The sequence below is a fragment of the Lissotriton helveticus genome, chromosome 2_1 (genome assembly GCF_964261635.1).
Source record: "Lissotriton helveticus chromosome 2_1, aLisHel1.1, whole genome shotgun sequence".
Lineage (NCBI taxonomy): Eukaryota > Metazoa > Chordata > Amphibia > Caudata > Salamandridae > Lissotriton > Lissotriton helveticus.
Window position 1 is genome coordinate 1,602,616,841 of NC_136059.1, and position 14,932 is coordinate 1,602,631,772.

A 14,932-nucleotide genomic window follows, 5' to 3' on the forward strand; every position below is an offset into this window, starting at 1 on the left:
ACGGTTGGTACTGACACAAATGGATGCAATTTGTTAAGAAATATGGCTGCACCAGCAGCAGTTTATTATAACACTTTGTTTAATTGTGTGCTTGTTTGAACCTTTCAGCAAAGTGGAATAATGAAATGAAGTGCTATCAAAATGTACGTTTGTGTTGGCTTCTTTCTGCACTGTTGAATACATTACAATTGCATTTGTAGTTTGGTAATGCAAATGAAGCGAAATGCTAAAAGTGAAGGAATTTTAGATGTATAGTATTGTGGATTTTCCTTTCAACAACAAGAAAATGAATAGTTTCAAGACATATCTTGGAATCTCCACCGGTTTTACTCATACGAAGACAATGACCAGTTCCTACTGCAGAAGTTCTAGATTGCAGGATTGTAAGACAAATTCATTTAATTAAACTTTTTTTAGCAAAAGGAGAATAAATGATATCACATTCGTTAAAATGATGCTCATACAGCCTGCATTGGTAAACTCCTTGGACTGATCTTATGTTGTACATTTATGCTCAATTCAATCCCCCTGGATATTACAGTTGGTATTGAAACAATAAGTATGAATGCTAGACCTACAGAGGAAGGCAATGTCCAGTGGCTGCTTTGGTCAACTGATGGTGCTGTATAACAACCTGCTCTTCTTGACAAAATCGACTTAAAAATATTTGGTCAAAGCCACAGTGCTCTCCACGTTGGACTATGGAAATAGCTTGTACCATAGTATGCTCCAATATCTAATTAAAAGACCACAAACATTGAAGATGCTTGATTTCAGGTGGCATCCTGGTATTCCTAGAGTTGACAACTTTTCTCAGTTGTTCAGGAATTGAAATGCTGTCTGTTGAGTGACAAACTAACTATAACACTGTGTAGATTGTTCATCAGGCTAGCGGTGATACTGGGGTTCTCCTTTTCTGGGGTAAAAAAAAAACAGATGCCACAGCAAGAACAGTGTGATCTAGGTCCGAGGAATGTCTGTTGCTACATGACACCATAACATTCCAGACTTTCCCAGCTTTGACTGTTGAGCTAGTAATAGATAATGAAACAAATAGTTAAGAGCCATCTAGCTTTCAGACAAACAATCAGAAGCTTGCACCTTGATAAGCAAGTTGGCTGACAAGCTCGCTATCTTTCAGGGCTTTGAGTACATCTGCAGTCAGGGCACCTTTAGGCTGGTGATGGAGATGTGCAAAAAAAATCAACAGGCCTTTCTCCATTTTAGCACACCAAACCTGGAACAATATCCTTATGTCTTTTAGGCCTTTAGCAATCCAGCCCCAATGTACCAAAGAGCTGAGGAAACACCCATTTAAAAACATACGTCATCATGATACAGTAACAGTACATTCCCCCTCCCTGCATCCAGTCACCCCTCTGATCAATCATTGACAACATATTTACCTTTAATCATCTAGATTTTGCTCCTGCATCTTTGCATCTCGCAAAGCTAGATATACCTAACCTAAAATGTTTTTTTTAATCAAAAGTAACATAGACTTCCCTATTCACATGGCAGCGAAACGTCTAGATGTATGGCTCCCTGTTACCATGTATCTTGATTTTTGTGCCAGTCGCTCTTTTCGTTTGCAACCCAACCAACAAGAAGTTTCAAAACCTCCTTGATTACCCTAAACGTTCTTGCTTTCTTCAGTATTTTAATATTATCTAGTGATTACGATATGTCATTTTACTTGTTTTATCCTCAGGCCCATTTCATATAATGTTATTGAAGTATTGTTTTGATTGATTTTTACTGTATAATCTCCATTACTGCTTTGTACTCTGTATTAACACCCTTGATTTTATTAATACAATTTCTTTGAACTAAAAAAAAAAAAGTAACATCGACTTTACCAGTGAAACATGAATTCTGATAACTAATTGTAGAAACAAAATAACCAATAAGATACATTTTTGGCCCTAGAAAATATTTTGTTTTGATGTCAAGATCTTCAAGTAGATCATCTTTCCACTGTTGCTGAAACGTATCAAAAGTGATGATGGTCACTATGGCTCCAATTTAATTCCGATAACTATGTCGTCTGTGAGATTTACACAGGAATCACAGGGGTATATTATCAAGGGGTTTTATCTCCGCTTTTTTGGCTTTAAAAGCCAAGAAAGCGGAGATAAAATTATCTCCCTATTACCAAGCTGTCGCTAACACCAGTTAGCGACAGCTAATAGGAGATAGCGACCATCATGGGCCCCACTTTGCATGTCAGTGATATTTATCACTAATGATATGCAAAGTGGGCGTGCCAAGATGTTAGCGACTGGAAACAGTCGCTAACATCGCTATCTCCTATTACCAACTTTTGGAGATATTTGCGCTAAGGGCGAATATCTCCAAAAGCTAACACCTGCCCTGAGCAGTTCTTAGCCATGTTATCCAATGGGAGGTGGATAACATGGCTAAGAGCATTTGCTCGATAATGCATGAATATCGCTGACTTTTCAGCGATATTCATGCATTGCGGGCGTTTTTTATCGCATTTGCGATAAACCTTGCTAATAGCAAGGTTTATCTGCGATAAAAATCGCCGATGTGCGGCGATAATTTTTGTCTCTAAACAAGTTAGAGACAAAAATTATCGCTAGTTGTTGATAATATACCCCACAGTCCGTAGAGTTTATATTCAACACTAAATCTGTCAAACCGGTCTGTAATTCACGCGCTTCTGTAGAATCGGTTATTTCATTCACTTTAAATCTTTATTTCACACTTTTGCAAAATTCCCAACTAAACCACACAAAGTGCATACCCTCTTAACTGCTAGACATAGTTAGAAATGTGCTGCATGATGGGTAGAGCCACAACGAAAGCATGCACAAAATGTGTTGTCAGATGTCATAACTTCTTTTGAATTTGTCTTAGAAGCCAAGACCCACTAGAATAATTGTTATTCCAGAGGCAATATGGCCACTGACAGGCCGTAGGGAGTAGTCGTACTCTCACCTCTCTACTGACGTTATGGGCTATTGCTGCCGCTGCCTACTGCTGAGAAAATCCAGAGAAAACCTCTCTTCTGAAGTTATGTGCTACTGCTGCCGAGAAGAATGCTGAGAGAATGATACAGACTATTCTCGTACTACGCTGAAAAGACCGCTGAAAAGTCTGCTTTTTATGAAGTTTCTTTCAGAGAATTATGCTCTGGACTTTCAATTGGACTTTGCGGCTACCGTGGCGCTTTGCCCCGAATGAAATAAGGCAAGCTCGTTCACGCATCTTTGAACTCATCAGCGGAGGAGGCAGGCAGTGCTGGTCGAACTTAAGACTAGCCATGGGCCCAAAAATCCAAAAAGCGCAAAGGGAGCAAAAGGAACAAAGAGATAAGGACAAGGAGAAAGCTGCCTTTAGTGACCCGGGTGTACCGGCAATAAAGACACAGGGGTATATTATCAAGAGGTTTATCTCCGCTTTTTTGGCTTTAAAAGCCAAGAAAGCGGAGATAAAATTATCTCCCTATTACCAAGCTGTCGCTAACACCAGTTAGTGACAGCTAATAGGAGATAGCGACCATCTTGGGCCCCGCTTTGCATGCCAGTGATATTTATCACTAATGACATGCAAAGTGGGCGTGCCAAGATGTTAGCGACTGGAAACAGTCGCTAACATCGCTATCTCCTATTACCAACTTTTGGAGATATTCGCGCTAAGCGCGAATATCTCCAAAAGCTAACACCTGCCCTGAGCAGTTCTTCACCATGTTATCCAATGGGAGGTGGATAACATGGCTAAGAGCATTTGCTCGATAATGCATGAATATCGCTGACTTTTCAGCGATATTCATGCATTGCGGCCGTTTTTATCGCATTTGCGATAAACCTTGCTAATAGCAAGGTTTATCTGCGATAAAAATCGCCGATGTGCGGCGATAATCTTTGTCTCTAAACAAGTTAGAGACAAAAATTATCGCTAGTTGTTGGTAATATACCCCCCAGTCCCGAAGACTGATTGAAAAGAATGTTGAAAAGAATGTTGATGAGTCTAAGCTAATTGCTAGTAACGAGAAGGCAAAAGAGAAAAGGGAAAAGGAAAAAGGTACTGGGGCCAAAAAAAAACAGTAAGGTGCAGCGGAACAACGATGAGCATGGCACTAAAGAAACTACGCTACGCCAGCCTACCTTGCTTGAGTCCTTTGCCCCAGTGGTGGCTCTGTGCTCGCCAAGTTTACAGTCGGGGCTGCAGCCTTCCACCGTCGTGGCAGCCGGAGGCGCGCGCATCCAGCGAGAGTTGAGCAGCAGCAAGTACCAGCGAGGCGGGGCAGATCGGCTTGTGGAGACGCAGGCTGCAGAGGGAGTTACCGATCTTCGGATTGTAGAGGATTTAGAGGTTGTGTTAGAGACACACAGAGTACAACGACAGATGGTAGAGCAGCATCAGGAACTTGCGGCGTCTCTGCATGCACCGGCTCCCCAAGCGTTACAGGCTCCAGAGATTGCTGTGGACCGGCAGGTAGGAGGAGATAGCGCGGCGGGTCCAGCTTTGCTATCGCCAATTAAATTAGAAACGGCTTTAAAGGAGGCGATAAAACTGATTCAGGGGTCCAGATCTCGTGTTTAAATACTAACCTAAATATGAATGGACAAGGGCAGGGAACTGATCAGGGTACGGGGGAACGGACTTTAACCCCCTCAAGACCCTCAATGGTAGGGAGCCTGAACAAACTGCCTCTTAACACTGGGCCCATTGTAGAAGGTCTAGACATTACCTCCCTAATTCCTGGCTCACCCAGCGACGACTGTTTTTTCTCTCTTAATGATGAAGAGGGCGAGGAGGAGGATGAAGAAGGTTCAGAAATAGGCTCACCTCCTTCAGAGGAAGAGAGCTGTACAGAGGCCTCGGAACTAGAGTCAGATACCTCAGAGGTTGAAGGAGACACAGTACACAAGCCCTCACCTCGTCGTAAAACTAATTCCAGCAAGAACAGACTGCGAAACAGATCAAAAAAGTCATTAAGTCCTTCACACCCAGAAGTAGTAAAGAGATTGGACTGGGACTACTCTGCTACTTCTCAGCTATACCAGGAGGGAGCAGTAATTAACCCCTCATAGCCACACTCTCAGAATCAATTGCAGGCTTCCAGTCTTGACCTTGTATACACAACGCTGAAGCAGATGCAGGGGGAGGCCAGGTCAGAGAGCCGCAGAGCCAGACAGGCAAATAAGAAAATACAGGGGTCCCTGCGAAAAGTAAATAAACTGTACTCAGATTTAGTGGGCAGGGTCACGGAAGTCGAAGAAAGAACTGGGAACCTGGAGGATGAAGTTGTGAAATGGCAAGATTTCAGGCAGGATCAGTAGAAGACAACATCAGACGTTTTATGGAAGCTCGAAGATTTCGAGAATCGTCAAAGAAGAAACAACATAAGACTTTTGGGTGTGGCAGAAGGGAAAGAAGGGCAAGATGTTCGAGCCTATGCTATTGAGTTACTTAGAGGGGCACTTCCGGAGATAACTGTGTGGGTCTGGGAAAATGAAGTCCAGCGTGCTCATAGATTTCCTTTGATTCAGAGAAAGGGTAACACCGCAGATAAACCGAGGGCGATTCTGGTTTATATAGGGAACTATCTGTTGAGAGAAGAAATCATGAGCAAAGCCAAGCCCGAGACTAAGCGTACCTATAAAGACAAAACATTTTTTGCCAGGCCTGGCTTCTGCCACACTACTGTGGAAAGAAGATGGCGGATGAGGCAACTAATAAGACCATTTCAGAATTTAGGGTGTGAGGCCTATTTAATGTTCCCCAGCCGCCTCAAAGTAGGGAGAAATGGGCAGTTCAGGATATTCTACTCAGAAGTTAAGGCCCAAGAATACCTTACTTGGGTCAAGGAAAATAGAGGTCAGACCAGCACGACGGGTGTAGTGAAGCAGACAAATCGAAAATCTCAACAATAGGAGGATGGAAAAGTTTAATGGGGTATTGGATTTGAGATATCAGTAGTAGAGAAAAGCAGTGACAGCGGTATAAATGAGGTGAAAGGAGGGAGGGGGAGGAGCGACACCCCAGGGTCACAGCTGTCACATATAGGTCAGGATTGACCTATTTGCCAGTAAGGGGGGGCACGTCAGGGGGGCTTCCAGGGGAGGGGGAGAAAGGGAGTGGGTACAGGGCACGGCACACGGATACAACACATGGGGCTTTTGGGAGTAGGAGTAAGATGGCCGAACACAAAATGCAATGAAGTACGAAGAAGAGAATTGAGCAAGAAATGTAATAAAGGAAAATACATTTTTTAAAACTGCAGGGCTATGTTGTTAGGACAATCACCGGATGTATTTTAATGGGTACCCGAATTGTGACATGGAATGTGTGTGGGTTAAATGAGGGGCAGAAGAGGCAAAAGGTCTCCACATTATTAAAAGTATGAGGGTTGATTTTCTGTGTTTACAGGAAACACACATTATTGGGACGCAAGGGTATCTCTTGGATAAGTTAGGGTTTCATGTATTGGCATGTTCAAGACAGGGCTCCAGAAATAGAGGAGTGGCTATATTATCCAGGCATAGAGACATTGTAATCAGAAAGAAGCTTGAAGATAAATGGGGTAGATGGGTCCTCGTGGAGTGTCTTATTAATGGGAAATGGATTACCCTTGGCTCAATCTACGGATCAACTGAAGATGACCCAGACATTTTTGAGTTTTTAGATGTGGAATTAGCTACCTGGGCCCCCCGTATTGTTTTGGCTGGGGATTTGAATATTAATGGGGCAGACGGCCTAGGGTTAGGATTTCAGGGAAGATTTCAAGGTAGAAAGAAGAGGGTATGTCAAGCAATTCTTATCCTCGCAAGAAACAATGCATTGATAGATGTATGGGGCAGTCTAAAACCGGGAGAGAAAGGGTTTACATTTTATTCGGCCCCACACAGGGTATGTGTACGATTAGACTACTTTCTCATCTCTAATGCCCTCCTTTCTGTTTCAAAAATTGAGAGGCTTCCTCGTATACTCTCTGACCACAATCCCTTGATTTTGAACTTATTCTTGGCAACGATGTACAGAAGTGAGAGGGTATGGACCTTTGAGAGAGGGTTGCTGAATGATGATAAGTATGTGCAACATATGACACAATGGATTGAAGGGTTTCTTGAGGTAAATAGGGGTAGCACTGCAACGGGTATTGTCTGGGACACCTTTAAGGCGGGAGTCCGGGGGGAGACCTTAAGTTTTAACACCAACAAACGAAAGCAAGAGCAGCTGAGAAACCTGGAATTAAATAATGCACTACTGGAGGTCGAGGATGAATTGACTAAATGTGTCTTATCAGGTACACCGCTTTAACAGGCTCTTATTAAAGTGGCAAAGGCAAAAATGGAAGCAGAAGAGGAGGTAGCAAATAAGGCTGCCAAGATTTATATGGCTAATTGGGAAAGATGTCACGAGTTCAGTGAAACAGTGGGACGTACTCTAGCGGTACGTGCTAGACAAAAGGTGGCGACAGGAGAGGTAAGGGAATTTAAGGATAGCTCAGGAAAGCTAATTACAGATCCGCAAGGGGTTCGGGAAGTATTTAGGCAATTCTATGCAACGTTATATGATGAACAACAAGGCAAGGATCCTGAGGAAATAAGAGCATGCCTACGAGATATACCGCTGGCAACTTTAGGGGAACAAGAATGTGAGAGATTAGACACCCTTTTGGAGCCAGAAGAGATAAAAGCAGCTATGATGAGCCTCCCATCTGGAAAGGCAGCGGGCCAGATCAAATTCCATTAGAATTCTTTAAGGTGTTTTGGAATATATTGGGCAAGGACATGATAACTACGATAGAACAAGCACAGACAGGGGCATCCATACCGGGTTCTTGGGCAGGGGCAGACATTGGTATTATTTTAAAGAAGGGGAAGCCGCCAAATGATCCTGGTTCATATAAGCCAATCACCTTAATGAACGCTGATACAAAGGTGTATTCCAAGGCACTGACAATTAGGCTTGCTAGCATAATAGATACACTAGTGAGTGGTAACCAGCATGGCTTCATCCCAGGGAGAGGCACTACCCACCACACTCGGAAAGTAATTACTTTATTTGATGCCGCGGAAGTTACAGGAGACCCGATGGCGGATATGTTGTTAGATGCTGAGAAAGCGTTTGATCGGGTCTCCTGGGACTACCTGTGGTATATTTTAAGGAGAGCTGGCTTTGGCGATGGGTTTGTTAGGGCAATATAAGCATTATATAGAGCCCCGGCGGCCTGTATTAGGGTAAATGCAGGATCAACTTTACCACTGCAAATCATGAGGGGAACAAGGCAAGGGTGCCCGTGTTCCCCACTGCTGTTCTCTATCTATCTGGACCCACTGATTCGCAGAATGGAGACGAATGAGAACATCACCCCATTATCTACATATGGGGGCAATGCAAGATATTAGCATATGCCGATGATGTGGCGGTCCTTACACCAAACCCCACGGAGTTTATAGCACATGCGGAGTTGGAGGCTTTGAACTTCGGCAAGGTGTCAGGCTATTGGTTAAATACCTCCAAGACGCAAATAATAAAGAATCAAAAGGTGGTCTGCTTCGACCAGCGTGTGGTGCATTCGGGCGTATATTTAGGGGTCACAATTACCTCAGATCTAGACAATCTGGTGGAAGCAAATATAACCCCTATAATTGCTAAAGTGAGGAAGGACTTAGATAGGCTGCACAATCTACATTTATCTATAGTTGGCCGTACCAATATTGTAAAAATGTTGATACTGCCGAAGTTTTTGTATATTTTTAGGGCAGTTCCGTTGCTTTTTGAAACCAAATGGTTTAAGATCTTAGAGTATATTATTAACAGATTTGTGTGGGCCAAGGGAAAAACTAGAAGGGCACTAAGGTTTATGGCACTCCCAAGGCACAGGGGAGGTTGGGCGCTCCCGGATCTAAAACTATAATATTGGCAGAAGGGGAGGATGGGTTGGGTACAATAGCAATATATGCTTTGCTGCTAGGGGATGAGGAGGCGGAAAATGTGCTTCTTAAACATTTTGATTCAAGCTATTTTAAGAGACCCCGATTCAAGTCGATTATGGCAGCGCATAATATCGGGAAGGCTTTTATGAAGAGATTTGGAAAAAGGGAAATATAACGCATATATGAGAATGACTAATAATTCTACATTTCCTCAAGATATCTTTGCTGATTCAGTGTTTAAAGAGTGTGGTAGAAAGGGTATTACAAAGATTGGGGATGTCATGGGTACACAGGGAATGATGCAATTCTCGGAGATTCAGTTGAAATATGGATTAGATTCAAGACAATTTTTTAAATATTTGCAAGTGAGACGTTTTTTAGCAAATAAAACGGGGGGGGGCGGGATTCGATAATAATTCAATTATGGAGATTGTCCAAGGGGGGGTAGATTGCACAATTAAGAGATTTTATTTTGAATTAATAGAAATCAAGCAGGATGATTTGGAAAAGTGGGGTGATAAGTGGGCCCAGAAGTTAGAGGTGGGAAAGGAGTTCTTTAACTTGTCGTTAGATATGGGACAGAACATCTTTTGTTCGGCAGCCCTCCAGACGCAGCACTATAAAACACTGTACCGGTTGTATTATACGCCGGCAAGAATTGCACAATGGGGGGGGCTCAACGGGAACTAACTGTCCAAGAAGTATGGAGGCAGACATTGTGCATATATTTGCGACATGCATTCACCTCCGTACAACACTAAAAGATATTGAGATGTTTCTTCAAAGATTACTAGGAAGACAGATTACTTTAGTGCCTTCAATAATAATGCTGGGAGTGAATGATGAGGATAGACAAATGGAAGGTGGATATTTTAATCTTTGTAGCAATGGCATTATTAAGGCTATGCATTGCTCCAGCATGGCTTGACCCATTACCAACGACTAATCATCAATGGCTAACTAGGTTACTGACGATTTATAATTTAGAGAGGGCAATTTATGCAAGAAAAGGAAAACATGGAAGGAAACTGGTCTGCAAATTTGGGAACCTATAAGTAGATGGAAGGAGGAGAACAATGTTTAGACTTTAATTTAAGATGCTCATTATGTATGCTATAATATGTACTAGAACTTCCTATGTGAAAATACAAATGTAAATGTAATGTAATATGTGTTACAAGATTATTGTTTTTTTTTCTCTATGTTTTGTTTTTGCTGTGCCCTGTGCATATAAAGGGGGGAAAATTCTCCCCAAAAAAAAGAAGCCAGACCGTGCCATCTTGTAGCTTACTCTTAACTGCCAGAATTGCCTCTTTGATATTTTTTTATCAAAATCTTCATTTCAGCTTATGATGACTAAATCATAGAAGCAGCATTAATTGCTTGAGAGAGAGATAATCTTTTTAACAACAATAACTTCTCTGGGATGCCCTTATTGTAACATCTGACCAATAATTGTTCTTGTATAAGTTGCTCAGTAAAATTCTCAAATTCACAATTTGCTGCTATATGTCTAAATGCACTAACATAAGACTCTACTGATTCATCCTGCGTTTGTTCTCTATCATCTTATTTTTATCCTTCAGGTTGAGAACAAATAGGTCAATGTTCAAAAATAAGTTGACCTCTACCAAGACAATGTTCTAAAATAAACAATGTCCTTTCTGCACGTAAACGCTGCACATCAATAGCACCAAGATAGACATCAAATGAAAACTGTGGGCCATTATATCAAGAAAAGCGATAAGGGGCTTGATAATATGCCCTTGTAAATTCCCATAGAAGCCCAGGTTCGGGTGTATACCTGGGCTTCAATGGGAATTCACAAGGGCATATTATCATGCCCATTATCCCCGCTTTAGCGGCAGTTTCCTGGCGCTAAAGCGGCGATATTATTATCGCCTTTCTTGATAATATGGCCCTATGTGTAGTTTACGCACATTTTATGGACTTTGCAATAATAATGCGTTTCATCTTATTTTTGTCTTTCAACAGGCTACCGTGGAAAATGGTTACTTCAGCTTTTTTAATCTGTGGGATACTCCACGCATTATTTGCAGTCAATCGACATTACATGTTGACTCTATTGCTAGCCCAGCATGCACTATATCCGCCATTTGGATAGTGCGAAAAGAAAGAGCGGAGAATAGACATCTATCAGAAGCAGTGCATATGTATTTATGACTACATATAAAACAGATACATACCAAATTTCTTAAATTCCACGTAGTTGTTGCTTTATGGTTAGCCGTGACGTTCTTTACGGGAAAGATTACCTTCATCTGCAACGGAAAACACACACAATGCCACAAGATTGATCTCAAGTGATATCTGATCCAGTCCCATAAATACGTTTGCCACGGCAAGATAAGCCATTAGACCAACCAACCCTTCAGGTAGGAAAGAGTCCAACCACTTGAAAAGCAAAGTTTAAACTTGATATATTGACTATTTAAGGTACTGAAGTTATTCTACTATCTATCTAATGTCGTGTCCTAATGCCCTTAATATTTATGGTTGGTACTGACACAAATAAATGCAATTTGTTAAGAAATATGGCTGTAACATTTACTCCTCTCAGCAGCAGTTTATTATAACACTTTGTTTAATTATGTGCTTGCTTGAACCTTTCAGAAAAGTACAAAGTGGAATAATGAAATGAAGTGCTATCAAAATGTACGTTTGTGTTGGCTTCTTTCTGCACTGTTGAATACATTACAATTGCATTTGTAGTTTGGTAATGCAAATGAAGCGAAATGCTAAAAGTGAAGGAATTTTATCTCTTGGAATCTCCACCGGTTTTACTCATACGAAGACAATGACCAGTTCCTACTGCAGAAGTTCTAGATTGCAGGATTGTAAGACAAATTCATTTAATTAAACTTTTTTTTAGCAAAAGGAGAATAAATCATATCACATTCGTTAAAATGATGCTCATACAGCCTACATTGGTAAACTCCTTGGACTGATCTTATGTTGTACATTTATGCTCAATTCAATCCCCCTGGATATTACAGTTGGTATTGAAACAATAAGTCTGGATGCTAGACCTACAGAGGAAGGCAATGTCCAGTGGCTGCTTCGGTCAACTGATGGTGCTGTATAACAACCTGCTCTTCTTGACAAAATCCACTTAAAAATATTTGGTCAAAGCCACAGTGCTCTCCACGTTGGACTATGGAAATAGCTTGTACCATAGTATGCTCCAATATCTAATTAAAAGACCACAAACATTGAAGATGCTTGATTTCAGGTGGCATCCTGGTATTCCTAGAGTTGACAACTTTTCTCAGTTTTTCAGGAATTGAAATGCTGTCTGTTGAGTGACAAACTAACTAAAACACTGTGTAGATTGTTCATCAGGCTAGCAGTGATGCTGGGGTACCCCTTTTCGTGGGGTAAAAAAATCCAGATGCCACGGCAAGAACAGTGTGATCTAGGTCCGAGGAATGTCTGTTGCTTCCTGATATCATCAAATTCCAGACTTTCTCAGCTTTGACCGTTGAGCTAATACTAGAAAATGGAACAAATAGTTAAGAGCTATCTAGCTTTCAGACAAACAATCAGAAGCTTGCACCTTGATAAGCAAGTTGGCTGACAAGCTCGCTATCTTTCAGGGCTTTGAGTACACCTGCAGTCAGGGCACCTTTAGGCTGGTGATGGAGATGTGCAAAAAAAAAATCAACAGGCCTTTCTCCATTTTAGCACACCAAACCTGGAACAATATCCTGATGTCTTTTAGGCCTTTACCAATCCAGCCTCAATTTACCAAAGAGCTGAAGAAACACTATTTAAAAACATACGTCATCATGATACAGTAACAGTACATTCCTCCTCCCTGCATCCAGTCACCCCTCTAATCAATCATTGACAACATATTTACCTTTAATCCTTTGCTCCTGCATCTTGGCTATGTTCGTATTATACAAGCAAGCCTAATTCCAAGGAGTATTTTGGCATTCCTTTCCCTATATTACATACAAATGATTGTATGTGGGGGAATGTCTCTGTACTTGTGTGTGTGACTTGATTGCATTTAATTTCCTTGACTGGTGGCACTTTAATCCATTAGAGCCTCTTCTTCTTTGTCCAATCCAGTTTCACTGCTACATCTAGCAGCACTGGCAGCAGCACAATCAAATACAGCTGCCCCTTCTCTCTCCAATAGCGTGCTTTTCCTAAAAGCACTCCCCAAATGAGGACCTTTCAAATGGCTAAAATGTCACCAGCAGCAAACGTGTTTCAACAACTCATGCATGCTGCACAAACTGAAACAGCAGGAGTTCCACCAACTTTGTGATCAACAGTGCCGTAGATACCCTCAGAGCTAAATCCATTTGCACTACTTTTATGACTGAACAACCTCAAAGCACAAAACAGAATAAGCGCACTTTTCATCAAATTCCCTACACTCCAAGTTAGACCTCAATCATAGAGCATTTCATACACCATTAAGTGGTGTTATATCACTATATTGAATTCCAAATATTGAACTACAAAAATATTTCAGCCACAACATCAACCTTGCCACTATATTTAAAAGGTTACTCTAGGTAAGTGGATATCGAGTTAAGAATAGTAAAATAAACCTACCGTGACAATGTAGTTGTATGGGATATAGTATTTGCTATATTTTTGTATCTTGATATTTAAAAACACACTATAATAACATACAACCCAGTGAGGGCATCTGGTCTTCATTTTGAATGACTATGAATAGGTGGCAGACACACAATAACTGATGGATACACCACAGGCTCGACGAAATCCATGGCCTTCACCAGTGACATAAATGTAACATCAGGAGATGGATTCAAGAGAGCAACCAGTGGTGATGAGCCCCTCAGCACAAACCTAATTCAATAGAGCAAACAGTACCATCACAACTACTACCACCAATGTTTCGAGGAGGACCTGAAAAAGAAATGGAAAACCCCTAATGATGAGTCTAGGCAGAATGATGATGATGATGATGATGATGAATGTTGGACCTGGCAGTCTCTGCAGGGTCACCCCCAAAGTTTTTGCCTTCACTACTCCTGTTTTTCTGAATTTGTTTTTTAGGCTTTGGGAGTGGTAATATGAACAGTTTCAAGACATCTGTTAAAATCTACAAATTTGCAAAATGTGCAAAACTGCAAACCAGTGCTAAAGTGATTGTGCCATCTTATTAGAACACTAGCAGCCCGTCCCGACGTTGTCCGGGTATGAAATAGAATGTGTGTAATGTGTGTATTCAGATACGGTCATTTGCGTGTTCCCCTGAGGCCCAGCTGCAGCCCTGGTTGATGTTAGCAGGCGCGTGTCCCCCCGCTTGAGGCCTAGCTGCAGCTCTGGTTCATGTTAGCAGGCGCATGTAATTAGTGTAGTGATACGCCGACTGAGCCCGGCTACAGCCTTGGCTGATGTTAGCAGGCGCGTGTAATTTGGTTTAATGTGATAGTTCAGTAACAGAGCGCATGAGAGGCTGCAGTAAATGTCCCCGCAGACACGCTCAGTCGCGTGTGCCCCCGCTTGAGGGCCAGCCGCGGCCGTCTAACAATTAGAATTGTGTGAGTCTTGAATGATTGTTTCCCGCTGTTCTTATTTTTTTATGACCCACACCGACGCTCTTCGGCCCGAGTGCTTTTTAGACGCACCCAGGCCAAGCCACACACTGCGTTCGCCCCTTTCAGACACACCCAGGCCAAGGCACACACTGCATTCAGCACCCCCAGTATGTATGAGACAACGGGCAGTTCCCCAAGGGAGTCTTGCGAACGGTTACTTACCACGCTTCGAGGTGAACGACTTTGTGATGACCCCAGCACACGGCCACAGCAGACGATCTGATTAATGTACGACCCAGATGGCATGAAGTGCAGAACGTAGCACACGCCCCCAGCGTGCCCTTTGATGCGGCGCAATTGTGTAATTGGCATTTCACATGGCATGAAGGGCGGACACACGCTCACAGCGCAGACACAAGCCTACAGCGTTTGTCACGCCCCCAGCATGCCCCTTGATGCAGCGCAATT